This window comes from Diabrotica virgifera, chromosome 8, assembly GCF_917563875.1.
Source record: "Diabrotica virgifera virgifera chromosome 8, PGI_DIABVI_V3a".
Lineage (NCBI taxonomy): Eukaryota > Metazoa > Arthropoda > Insecta > Coleoptera > Chrysomelidae > Diabrotica > Diabrotica virgifera.
Window position 1 is genome coordinate 173,889,063 of NC_065450.1, and position 14,729 is coordinate 173,903,791.

At 34.4% G+C, this 14,729-nt stretch overlaps 1 protein-coding gene across 1 annotated transcript in view; it reads left to right on the forward strand.

The window, feature by feature from the left end:
• The window catches only part of LOC126890505 (follistatin), a 513,129-nt gene that overhangs the window by 306,794 nt on the left and 191,606 nt on the right, over positions 1–14,729 (forward strand). The gene's annotated exons all lie outside the window — the stretch shown is intronic.

The following is a 14,729-nucleotide window of genomic DNA, read 5'->3' on the forward strand; positions in this document are numbered from 1 at the left end:
TTGACCTATTAATTTCGGTTCATCCGCCTTTAGGGCCAGTTTCCCAACCCCTGGACAAAAGAGTGCCCTACCACTCACTGACTCATCCGCCCGAAGTCGTTGGTCAGAAAGTGGGGGACTGCTTATACCGGCAATCACTCGGTGAATAAGACTATGGCAGAAAGACGTATAGTGACCCTTCTGCCCTCGGAAACCTAATAGCCATTCGGGGTCGGAAAAAACAAGAGTTAGCCAAGAGAGGCTGATAGGAAAGATTAAAGACATTTCACTCAAGATAAGTTGAAGAAGAGTAAAATGTGAAGGCCCTTATGATCCGCCAGGTGCGTTCCATAAGGGTATGAGTATTGATACACTTTGTGGTCCCGCTCATACATCGGGGTGTTGACTACAGACTGTATGGCTCGTCCAGCATTCCATAGCATGGAGGATGGGTGCACGCCATTTTTACAATGTAGACACCCAATTTCCATGGCCTGACCCCCAATCTATCATCACCAACATATAATACTCATCTCTAGCAAAACCAAATCAACAGTTTAATTTTTCCTTTCTGGATCTCGTTCTTGTTCCTTTCACTAATTTCCTCACAGACATCTCATACCCTACCCCCCTCCCCACCCAGCCCCTACTGTCATCATCATATTACGGTTTTGGTTTTTGGATCCTTAGAGATCCGGGCAGCCTGCATTGCCTTTAAGAAATAGTCGCCTCAGTCTGAGTTTGTGCTTTCATAATGATACATCCCCTAGATTATTTAAGACATTTTTACACCTTAGACACCCCCATTGTGATTTCTTACACACTTACACAAATTCCAACAGCTACTAATAAATTAACCCATTTAGCGCCAAAGGTGCGAAAACGCACCATTTTCTTGTAGAATTTTTTTTTGACAATTCGTTAATTTTTTTTAAATCTTTTTATTTTTTAAGCAACCAGAAGATATAAGTGTAACTAAATTTAATTTTGTTTAATTTCCAAACACATGCTTTCATCACAAAAATATTTTCTAAATGTCCGACATTTTCAATCCTTCTACACAACTTTATTTTTACTGTAGTAATTTTATTGGCATAACACTTTTGTGGTCAAATAAATTAAAACATTATTTTTTTAACCTATTTGTACAACAATTGTTATAAAAATACAAAAAAAAATTTTTCTGAGTCCTCAAATCTCGTGTTTGAAAATAATGGTTCGATAACGAACCATTGGCGGAAGTCGACATAATATGTTATATTATAGTTATATATTAACTGTCTGATCAGGAATAAGTTCAAGGTGATGCACAGGCAGTAATTTGTTGGGATATTTCTTTATTATGTGTAAAAACACGTACCCACTATGCTTGCGCTCCGAGCTCCTGCAACTGCTCCACATAGTGGACACGTTTGGCGCTCCCGGACTGTGCAATTGTGCGCACTCTGCCTCGGCGCTCCAATCTGTGGCGGTTTATATGTAAGGGAGCGCATACCGTATCGATTGGAGCAGTTGCAGGGAGCGCGGAGCGCAAGAAGTTCGTGGACATAGTGGATGGTTGGCGCTCTCGGACCATGCAACAGTGTGCACTCCGCCTCAACGGTCCAATAGGTGGTGGTTTATATGTAGAGGAGCGCATGCAGGTCGATGGAAGCAGTTGCAGGGAGCGCGGAGTGCAAGAGGTTTGTGAACATAGTGAATGGTAGGCACTCCCTGACCGTGCAACAGTGCGCGCTCCGCCTTGGCGTTCCAATTTGTGTCGGTTTATATGTAGAGGAGCGCATACCGTATCGATTGGAGCAGTTGCAAGGAACGCGGAGTGCAAGAGGTTCGTGAACATAGTGGATGGTTGGCGCTCCCGGACCGTGCAACAGTGCGCCAACGACCGTGCGGCAGTGCCTCGGTGGTCCAATATTACGAACGTAGTGGATTACTTTAGAACTGTACTGATTACCTAACTGGTACCTTTAGAAAGACGGGTATTCTGGTATTCAGTTTTGTTATAATCTAGGGTGGGGGAGTAGGGGGGGGGGGCTACATAAAGGAGGTTGTGTAGTCTTGTAGACAATGTCGATTTGTCGAATTTATGCAACTGGCACAGAGCAAGATACAGGATTGGAAAGTGTAAACTGGAAATATATAAAATAATTTCTAAAAAAGATAAAGGGCCGTTCGATTTGTTTTTGAGAAAGAAGCTGCAGAAGGTGTAGGCAATGTTCTAACCATACTATTTTTGTTTATCAAAACTTCCACACCATTTACACTCTAAATGTTTTGAGACTTTTCACAAAAAATAAAATTGTGTATTTCAATTTTTATATATCATTTCCGCCAAAGGTTCGAAAACGAACCATTTTGTTGTTGTGACACCTGCCATTATCAAAGTGTAAAATAATTTTTTTACGAATGTTTAAGTTTATTTTACTCTAATTAATCAAATATATTACATATTATCGCAGTATTTCTTTGCTTGGCGGTTAATGGGTTAAATAAATTCGATAACTCTAAATCACCACAAAATTGCTTTTTTAAATCTTCGATCTCTTGATAATAAGATTTTATTACGGTATTTAGTTGTCGAACACTAAACTCTTATGTAATGTGGTTTGCCTAACTAGTTCCACTTACAGTTAACGAGAATCCATTTTACAATAACAACTAGTTTAATGAATTTTAAATGATAATTTTTACATTAGGTGTGTTGTTACATCATTTCTAATTTTAACAATCTGCATACCTTACTATTAAATATGACAGGTTATTTTAAACTACCTGTGGAACTGTCGTTTGTCTCGTCATCGTTCCGAGGTTCCCAACCATTTCATTTTCACTTGCCGTCTCACTTCCAACATGTGAACAAGTCATACCTAGATCTCAAATGTTACCTAGGGCAAATTAGATAATATTTTAAACATCCAGGCTTAAGGTAGCATTTTATACCTATGTTTTCTTGACGGACTACTTTTACTGGGCTTTGACCCACATATTTTTGTGTAATACTATCTTGGTGATTAAGCAGTACATTGCACGTGAGTATAACCTAATATGTTTTTAACCCTAGTCAAAATTTCAACATCTTTGCCTTTTTATCAGGTTATATTCATTTTAGGTAAGCACTGATGATGACTGGTAAATCAGTCGAAAACTAGTTATGTCAATTTGATGTGGCCCTTTTGAGGGTTTTTTAAATATACCTTTTATAAAGGATTTATTGTTTTTTGGTTATATTTACGTCGGGAAGCTAAGGGTAGGATTGCATAGCATTACGTGCGGTAAATATAACCACTTACGTGTAAAACTGTATGCCAGATTTTCGTCGCATCGAACTGCCAAGCATCCATCCATTTCTGTTGCTCTCAGCGTAGCCAGTGTTCTTTCTTTCAGTACATCTCACAGTTGTATAGAGTGATACTTTTCACTATAGTCTCATATTATATCCCTTTATGTTTTCTTTGCTGATGGATTGGTCTTATAGATCCTGGAGTCTGTCAAGGCTAGTCTTCATTCTTAAGTTTATTTAATTAGTCGAGGCATTGAAGGATTGAAGTGTCGATTTGTTTGCAGTAAGACCGATTTTAATGCGGATTGGTGCGTTGGATTCGTGAGAATGTCAGGAAATTTTGTGAACTAATGTAATGAATAAGAAATTTCAAATTGCATTTGTGCATAAGAAAAATGCATTTCAAAAGTGCATTTTGAAATAGGCAATTATTATAAATTTGCGACTCGGAAAATTTTTTTACTCGGGGGTTATTGGGGTCGCTGAAAACGAATATGAGGTCGGCAAGAGTGTGCAAGCTACCTGGTGCCTGCAGCGGATGTAATAAACGTCTTCCTCTGGAGTATTATGGTAATTTGTAAATAATTAGCCCAAACTTGTAACTCGGGGGGTTTTTGGGGTCGATGAAAATGAATATGAGGTTCGCGAGAGTGTGCAAAGTACCTGGTGCCTGCAGCGGTTGTAATAAACGTCTTTCTCTGGAGTATTATGGTAATTTATCATATAATTAGTTTAAACTCGTTACTCGGGGGGTTTTTGGGGTAATCTATTTTCGTCGATGTAACTATAGTGATCGAAAAGGGTGGTATTTTTTAGTGCTTCCTGCACCCGCATGAGTTGCCGCAGTCTGACTTACAACTACAGAATACAACTACTACTTAAATTTAAAATGTTTGGAGGACCAGGTGGCTGAGTCATTCTAACTGGAATTAATACCTTATTTTGTAATTCTCATCCCCAATCGGTTGGGTTCATGTTACTGTCCTCTTCATGTAGCCAAATTTGTGTTTGTAAATATACCCTTTTTAAATGCTGGGTAAATGCATCAACAGATAAAAAAATTTTTCCAATGACAATCTTTTTATTTTTTACAATAGCCATTAAGTACATTCTGTATCGGTAAGTTTCAGCTAATTGGATATTACGCAGTTTAAACTGCTCAGGAATATTCGGTTTCCTGAAACTTATCGGGGCATTGTACATAGCCATAAGAAGTTGGCAGCCGTGGTCAATAATTTCATTAAGGGGTACAACATACAGTAAACCAAATGTGATTGAGAGTCTGGCATAACCTCTGGAATAGAACAAACTCAAAACTCCATAATATTTAACCCAGAATACCTGCCTTAAAAATACCAGCACTTTGTAGAAGGGACAAAGTTGTCATGAGAGGACTAAGAATTGGACATTGCTGTCTTACACATGGTTACCTGATGAGCCAGGAAATTCCTCCTTGGTGTCATACCTGCAACACTCGTGTCACCGTCAAGTACATACTAGTTGAGTGCCAGCTATACACGAACACCCGAAGACAACATAAACTGGATGAAGACCAAACCACCACTCTTAATGATAATAGTAACTTTAATAATGTGATAATGTTTCTCAAAGACTCTCGGTTATACTACGCCATAATATAAATGTTGTTTTTTATCATTTTGCTGATATTGTAATTTCTCAATTTAAATTCTTAATTTTCTTAATTCTTGTAATTTAAACATAATATTGTAAACCTTACTTTTGTAACCGTGTCAATGGCCTGCGTTGCTGAGACACGTTAATTTAAATAAAAAAAATATTTTTTACACTTCTTTATAATAAATTATTTAAATAACAGAAAAACAAAATAAGAAAAAAAAACGTGTTCTGTTTTGCTCACAGTGTAACCGTTATATTAGTGTATACAAACGTTTGAGAGAGAAAGGCAATAAATCCTACATGAAATTAGTCAAGAATGTATCAATACTGCCAACATAATTTTAAGCGCCAAATTTAAAAAAAATGGAGATCCTGAACAAAATATTCATGTTCTTCTATAATATCCTCAGAAATTAGAATTTAGTCGTTGCGATATTTATTTTCAGTGACCCCAAAGACACCCGAGTAACAAGTTTGGGCCAATTATTTAACAAATTACCATATTAGTCCAAAGGAAGACGTTTATTACACCTGCTGCAGGCACCAGGTAGTTTGCACACTCTCGCCGACCTCATATTCATTTTCAGCGACCACAAAAACCCCCGAGTAATGAATTTAAGCCAATTATACGATAAATTACCACATTACTCCAGGATAAGACGTTTATTACACCCGCTGCATTCACCAGGTAGTTTGCATACTCTCGCCGACCTCATATTCATTTTCAGCGACCCAAAAAACCCCCAAGTAATGAGTTTAAGCCAATTATATGATAAATTACCACAATACTCCAGAGGAAGACACTGCACACTCTCGCCGACCTCATGTTCGTTTTCAGCGACCCCCAAAACCCCCGAGTAAGAAAATTTACCGAGTTGCAAATTTATAATAATTGCCTAGTTCAAAATGCACTTTTGAAATGCATTTTTCTTATGCACAAATGCAATTTCAGATTTCTTATTCATTAAATTAGTTCACAAAATTTCCTGACATTCTCACGAATCCAACGCACCAAACTGCATTAAAATCCGTCTTACTGCGCCAAAAATCGACAGTAAGGACTTTTTTGTGCTTCAATGCCTCGACTAAATATGGGTTTTGCAGATAAATAATTAAAAATCAGATTATTCATGTTTTTTTTTTAATTTTTACTAAGATCCATACAATTAATATAAACTGAAAAATATTATTCTTATTATAATATATTCTTATTTTTATTATGACAGTGGGAATAATTATTCTTTCCTTTGTTTCAGGTAACCAACTCATAGTTCAAAATATACTGTAATAATTGATGAAATACCGTAAGAATATTTTATTTTTAGTATTTATTGTAAATGTTTGCTGTGGTTTAATATTTTTCCACAATAATCTACGTATTAGTAAAATAATTCGGTACCGCTATAGTATGCGGTCTACCTGTGCTTATCTATTATAGTGTGCAGAGTAAGCAAATTCTGTGGCTTATTTCCAACTAAAATTAGTAAATTGGTACGACAAAGTATTAATTTGTAAAATTAAAATAATAATAATTCTTCTGATTTCTGCATTTTATTCACTATGTAAAGATTTTTTTGTCAGTACAGGTAGACGGCAACCCCCGAATCTTTTCTCCAAGGGGTTTCCACACAATAATAAAAACCTATACAAAGTGAATAAAACGCATAAATAAGAAAAAAATTTACTTTAATTTTACAAATCAATAATTTGTTAATCAATTTACTATTTTAGTGTAGGAAACAGAGGTTGAACCTTGCAAAATGGACACAAGTCCGGTTTTATTTTTTTTCTGTTATATCAAGGGGTGCTTATTATAAGACTAACTTTTTCTGAAAAAATTTCGCCCCGGAACCCCCCTTTTCACCCCTTTAAAGGGAGTAATTTGTGGTTTTTGCGGAACGTAGCCCTTCCTGTACCTTTTACAAAAAATTTTTTTGATAGAAATATGAAGAGGACTATATTCTATACGATTTATTTCCCGACAGCATCTATCATCCACCGTTTAGCGGGAGTGGCGCCCCAAAGTTGACAAGTTTTTATAAAAGATGTTTTAAAAAAAATATATTTTTCCCTAACTGTAACGGAAATTAAGAAGTAATCCTGTGACAATTATTGTCAGTATCCTGTGACTGATTTTTTGGTATAGATTTCACTTAAGGGTAATTGCCCTATTTTTAATTACAGGGTGTTACATTTTAAAAAACCCCTTTTTATACCATCTGAACCGTTTTTTCTAGAGTAAAAAGACTTTCAGCGATTACCCATGTACGGGTACTATTTACAAATTTGTATATTGCACCCCCATTTTTTCCCCGGAACCACCCCCAAAAAAAAAAGAAGAATCAATAAATAAAGTGATTTTCTTGGAATCCTTCACACAAAATGCCCTTTATTAATACGCTTCATATATCATTTTGTGCACGTTATTATTACCCGTGCATGGACACCAAAAGCGATTTCCTAGTGCAACCCTGTAGCCAAAAAAAAATAAATAAAATGGGGGGTTGAAATTATTTTTTTGTTTTTTGCTTTTTGATCCATATGGGCACATGCTTCATCAATAGCGCTTTTCAAAAATATATATGGTTATTGCAATATTCTTGCGGAAACCACCCCTATCCTTGAAAGTATTCTGCAGAAACTACCCCTATCCCTTGGCGAGGATGTTTTTACGATTTTCTCATTACCTATGCATTCTTTTTAAACAAAACTTGTACAAGGTTAAAAACCACTATTTTCTCTAAAAATTAGGTCCTATTCATTTTTTTCGTATAAGCAACCGTTACGGCACAGTGGCGCCGTAAACCTCATATATGCTTTGGCGGGCTCCAGTTTTTGTTTTTTTTTTCGTCATTTGTTCGTTTTATTGATAAAGTACTTATGTAAAATAAAACAACACATTGTAACCTACAAATTATGACCTATGCGCATTTTACAATCTTTGCGCCCCAAAGCCACAGTGGTGGCCCAAATTCAATTTTTGCATATTTTCGCCACCTACACGCATTTTATTGCATTAATTCTACCTTAATAGCACAATACTCATCCTTAAGTGATCGCTAAGCACTGGCGGTCCAGGAAAGAGTGATGGGGGGTGATCACCCCCCCCCTCTCAAACCAAGTGATATTATATTTAAAGATTATAAAAATATTTATTTATTTTTATAGAAATACTTAAATTATATTATTATTTTTATAAAAATGGCGTACTTTTTATGCTTTAGCGACAGTGGCGGATCCAGCATCGTTAAGAGGGGGTGCCAATTGGTTAAATTTCTCTAAAAATAAATGTATGTTTTTATAATCTTTAAATATAATATCACTTGGTTTGAGAGGGGGGGGTGATCGACCCCATCACCCCTCCCTGGATCCGCCACTGCCTAGCGACCACTTAAGGGTGAATATTGTGCTATTAAAGTAGCATTAAGGCAATAAAATGCGTGTTGGTGGCGAAAATATGCAAAAATTGATTTTGGGCCACCACTGTGGCTTTGGGCGCAAAGATTCTAAAATGTGCATAAGTCATAATTTGTAGGTTACACTGTGTTGTTTTATTTTACATAAGTACTTTATCAATAAAACGAACAGATGACGAAAAAAAATACAAAAACTGGAGCCCGCCAAAGCATATATGAGGTTTACGGCGCCACTGTGCCGTAACGGTTGCTTATACGAAAAAAATGAATAGGACCTAATTTTTAGAGAAAATAGTGGTCTTTAACCTTGTATAAGTTTTGTTTAAAAAGAATGCATAGGTAATGAGAAAATCGTAAAAACATCCTCGCCAAGGGATAGGGGTAGTTTCTGCAGAATATTTTCAAGGATAGGGGTGGTTTCCGCAAGAATATTGCAATAACCATATATATTTTTGAAAAGCGCTATTGATGAAGCATGTGCCCATATGGATCAAAAAGCAAAAAACAAAAAAATAATTTCAACCCCCCATTTTATTTATTTTTTTTTTGGCTACAGGGTTGCACTAGGAAATCGCTTTTAGTGTCCATGCACGGGTAATAATACCGTGCACAAAATGATATATGAAGCCTATTAATAAAGGGCATTTTGTCTGAAGGATTCCAAGAAAATCACTTAATTTATTAATTCTTCTTTTTTTTGGGTGGTTCCGGGGAAAAATGGGGGTGCATTATAAAAATTTGTAAATAGCATCAGTACATGGGTAATCTCTGAAAGTCTTTTTACTCTGGCATAAACGGTTCAGATGGTATAAAAAGGGGTTTTTTTTAAATGTAACACCCTGTAATTAAAAAAATGGCAAATACCCTTAACTCAAGCCTATACCAAAAAATCAATCAATTATTTGTAAATAATTGCGGTAGGATTTCTTCTTAATTTTCGTTATTTAGGGAAAAATATATATTTTTTAAAAACATCTTTTTTCAAAACTTGTCAAGTTTGTGGCGCCACCCCCGCTAAACGGTGGATGATAGACAGATGCTGTCGGAAATAAATCGTAGAAAATATAGTCCTCTTCATATTTCTATCAAAGAAATTTTTTATAAAAGGTACAGGAAGGGCTACGTTCCGCAAAAACCACAAATTACCCCATTTAAAGGGGTGAGAAGGGGGGTTCCGGAGCGAAATTTTTTCAGAAAAAGTTAGTCTTATAATAAACACTCCTTGATATACCAGAAAAAAATTAAACCTGACTTGTGTCCATTTTGCAAGGTTCAACCTTTGTTTCCTACACTATTTTTTTTTATTTAGATTTACGTGCTCGGCAACTATGGCCACTCGCACGGGGCGATTACAAACAAGATTACAAGAGTACAAGGGGTATAATATCATTAATAAGTTATATCATATAAAAAAAATGTTAAAGTTTATGATACAATGATATTTTTTAAAAAACTGAAGAACTCTGTCTAAGGTCTTTCTAAGCAAGTCGCTCACCAAGGTGGCAACCAAATGGCATGGCAATGGCACGCAATGGCGACGAAGTCGTGTGGTGTCCCACACGTTTAATGAAAAAGACAAAGAAACTTGTAATGGTAGGGGAGCAAAGTATGCTAAATTTGCAGTCACTCGAGCGTTATTGGGATCTATTGGGTTGAGATTATTAGGTCCTAAAACCAAAAAAAGTTAAGTAAAATTTTCCCTTTTAGTGGGGACTTTCCATTTTTAATTTAATTTTCCATTTCCAACAGACGTTTTTCAGATTATAGCGCCATCTATCCATAATTCGAAAAGTTGTCTCCAATTAAAGTTGATTATTTTTACGTTAAGAATCCAAATTTGCAATAAAAATTTGGAGGTCCCATTTAAGATTTTAAAGTAACCCCCACCCCCACTCCGTGGGGGTCGTGTTTGCTACCATTCGATAGATTTTTCAAAAACATTTTGAAAGTGTATTTTGCAGTTTTTAGATCTGATGTTCATTTTGCGAAATATCGCGGGGTTTACATTTAAAATTTTAAATTAACCCCTCCCCCTCTCCGTGGGGGTCATGTTTAGTACAATTCAATAGATTTTTGAAAAATATTGAAGAAGTATTTTTTAGTTTTTCGATCTGACGTTCATTTCGCGAAATATTCGCTTTTTTGTGATATTTTAAGACTCACCCATTTCCTTACGCCCGGCGCCCCGCTCAAATCGTCAAACTTTTGAAATATACACTATTTTGCATGTACTTAACTTATGTTATCTTAATCTAACAATTTTGAGTACTTTTAAGGATAGATTTTTTTTCGGGCCCCCCTTAACGAACTTCCCTGTGTTAAGAGCCAATATATGGTAGAGGTACATCTGCAGGGTACCATAAAATCTGCAGGGTAACTGCAAAAATCCCCGTTTGGGCTCCCCTACCATAAAGTTCAAATGATATTCACGCATATAGGTACTAGATTGTGCAATAATTTAATTTTTTTATTATCTCGGTAGGATTCAATTCCAGCAATAGACCAGTAAGGATCTGTTTTTAGGTGGATGTGAAAGTTAGGTGATAACTTCGTTAATAATAATTGATTTATGCTCCTTCTCAAATATTTTTGCTTATAACTTAAAAACTATTCATTTTAGAACAAAGTCATTTTAGAACAAAAAATTACAGTCATTTTAAAACAAAGATAATTAAATTTTCTATCAGATGCGATTGGTTAAAAATGTCTTAATTTAAAATGTCTTTAAAAATAAGGGGACAAAACAAGCCTGTCTTTATTTAATGATTTTCTATCACTTAGGTTACACTTGGAACCTTCCTAATTCGCTTAGAAAATTTTTGTAATGTGCTAAAATCGTGCACCAAATTTCATTATAATTTTGCAATCTAAACTTTTTTTTTAAATTAAACTTTTTTAAAATCTTGCACAACAAAAATTAGAACATACAAAGATTTGTCAATTTTTTTGCATATAAAGATGTACTCCACCTGTCTAATGCACTTTACAGAATTGAAATCGGATTATTTAATCAGCCTCAGCAATGTTTTAAAGTTATAAGCAATTTTTTGGCTTATAAACAAATTAGTGCTGTGGCCAGGGGAGGTGCTAAGGGCTCCTTTATTTAGATGGACTTACCCAAGTTTTTTATGTATTTTGACCCGTAGAACACGAATTTTTTGGGTAACAGTTGATCCGGATGTCGATAAGATTGTTATAAACAAAGAACTTGAGGAATGACATAAAATCGATTTTTCGCAAAATAAAACATTTTTTGTATTTCTTGGGTAATTCTAAGCAAAAAATGTTCTTACAAGTTTTTTCGTAGGATGCATAGTTTTCGAGATAAACGCGGTGGAACTTTCAAAATATCGAGAAATTGCAATTTTTGAACGCGAATAACGTTTGATTAAAAAATAAAATAGCAATTCTGTTGGCAGCATTTGAAAGTTTAAGTCAAATTATACCGGTTTTAATTATTTGCATTGCTAAAAAATAATTTTTTTATTATTAAACAAAGCTATTTGTTTATAAGCCAAAAAATTGTTTATAAATTTAAAACATTGCTGGGGCCCCTTAAATAATCCGATTTTAATTCTGTAAAGTGTATTCGATAGGTAGAGTACCTCTTTATATGTAAAAAAATTAGCCAACTTCTAAATGGTCTACTTTTTGTTCAGAAAGATTTAAAAATTTGATCTTTTTTAAAAACATTTAGATTGCAAATTTATTATGCAAAATTTTCTAGGTCGATTTTAATGAAATTTGGTACACGAGTTTAATATGTTACAAAGAATTTAATAAGCGAATTACTAAGATTCTAATTGCCACCAAAGTGGTTAAAAAATATTGAATAACAACAGACTTATTTTGCCCCCTTATTTTGTATTTATTGCTGTATTGCAGAAAAGGTAATACCTTAAGACATTTTTTACCAGCCGTATATCATACAAAATTCAATTATCTTTATTTTATTTCTCTACGAATTGTTCCAAAACGAATCGTTTTAAAGTTATAAGCAAAGAAAGCAGAAAAAATCGATGTTTTTCGAAATTTTTAAATATTTTAATTTTTTTATTAATGTTCCGGGCATATTTGAGAAGGAGCATAAGTCAATTATTATTACTGAAGGTGTCACCTAACTTTATCTGCAAAAATCCGAATGCCACCTCTCACATCCAAAAATAGACGTTTTTTCGCAGATCCTTACTGGTCTACAAGGACTCTATATTTTATTAGATGTTAATTATCCAGATGTCAATTAAAAAATGTCTACGATTTTAAAAATTTCGGCAATTAATCTTTAATCTTTTGATCCAAAATATTTATCTAAAATCCAGTTTGCACGTGAGTTCATAAATTAATAAATCTCTTTAATCATCACCTGTATCAAATAAAAAATAGTTGCATTCTTTTATACCCACTGATACGATATAAATAACTCGACAGCAATGAGAGAATATAAATAAAGCTATTACTGAAATAAGGTCTTTAACCCAGAAGTCCAATATGTATGATAAATTGTCATCAAAATTGCAATTTAAATGTATTGGTATTTGCATATACATACATGCTCCGCATCAAGGCATCGACTTTAAATTTGACTGGAACGGTTTTAACAAATGGTTAACATCATTATGGGACGGTGTTTTCCGGATTAGATAAGAGAAGGATCAGGAAATAACTTTGGAAGGCGCTGGAATTAAATCGAAGTATAGGTCACACTTTGATATATGCGATTTTTGCTACTAAATCAGTAAAACAACACAATTTCGACAAAATAAACTTTCTACAGGTTCAATCTCCTCGACAGATTTGGAGTTCAATATGGTGACATTTAAAACTGTTTTCCTGTGACAGGTCTAAGTTTAATATTATATTTACAGTTGAGTCCGCGAATCTTTACCCGTGCGTCATCATTTAAAGCATACGAAATAAGTCAGTTACTGTCACTTGCTGTTGCGTTTAGTAAATTTCAATTTCCGACTTATCATCGACTTATTTCGTATGCTTTAAATGATGACACACGGGTAAAGATTCGCGGACTCATCTGTATATTATGGAATTAGGCTACAGTTAATTGTAATGATTATTTCATTCATAGGAGGTTCTGACCAATAGAAAGCTACAGAAATCTAAATTAAACTGATTATTTTTTAATGATTTTAACTTCCAATCGTATAGTAAGATATTTGATCACGTGTTTAATTCTGTCCAATCAGATTAAAATTATACTGAGAATTATCTACTGTAGAAAATTACCGATAGAATTTTTTTAAGTAGATTGTTTCTGTTTAATGGCAACCAGTTTCCTAGTTTTGACAACTGTCACATTTAAGAAAATATCCATAATATACGTATTAAAAAATAATCTTACGAATATCACACGACAGTAAGAATAAATAAGAACATAATGCTTCATTTTTACTCAAATTTGTTGTCATTGGGTAATAGCCACTCGAGCCCTGCGGGCTCCCTTGTCTATTGCCAGACAACAAATTTTCGAAAAACCGTCGCATTATTTTCAATTTATTCTTACTCTCTTGTGATATTATACCCGATAATTTTTGATAATTTCCCGTCGTCAAGTATATTACGTCAGATGCCCTTCGTTGCTACGAAAAAATACATTCAGTGACATTAATGACAATTATTGTTTTAAAAATTATAAAAGTGATGACTTTCAAACCAAATATTTATAACAACTGTGTGTTTAATTGTACTAATTTGTACTTACATAAATAAATTACAATAAAATTTTTGTTTTGAACAGTTTTATTCATGAAATAACCGCAACAAATTGCACTCGATCTCTAAAATTAATATAGAATTTTTGCCCTCGTGACACTTTTGACATAATTTCGCTCGGGAAAAATTCAATATTTTAGAGCTCTTGTGAAATTACTACTAAAAATAACATTTTCACTGCTGTTTGACGTTTAAATTTCGTATGTAACCAAAAAATATAGGTATACAGGGTGTTTAGTGAAGAATGGGCCATAGCTTAACCTTAGATTCCTTAGTTGATTTAAACTAACTTACCTTAGGACGAAAATTGATAATAACCGAAATACAGGGTGTCAAAGTTAAACGTTTATTTTCTTTATTCTTGAATATTTCCTGACAGGCATGGGATACCAACACGAAATTTGGTAAGCGGGAGTTTTTTGGGATGAAATATCTAAATTCGTCACCAAAAATGATGTATTGGCCAGAGGGCGCCACATACGTCTTTCAGCGCTCATTTAAACGTTGAATTTTTTTTATCCCCAACTCTAGATACTTTTTGAATCAAAATTTTTATTCTCTTAATATTTTTACTTAAAATAAGGTATATTAAATTCATCTCGCTAAACTCAACTGTTTTCGAGATAAACGCATTTTAAACCTGTGATGCAACATATTTTTGTGCATAACATCACTGTAGTTAGACCCGA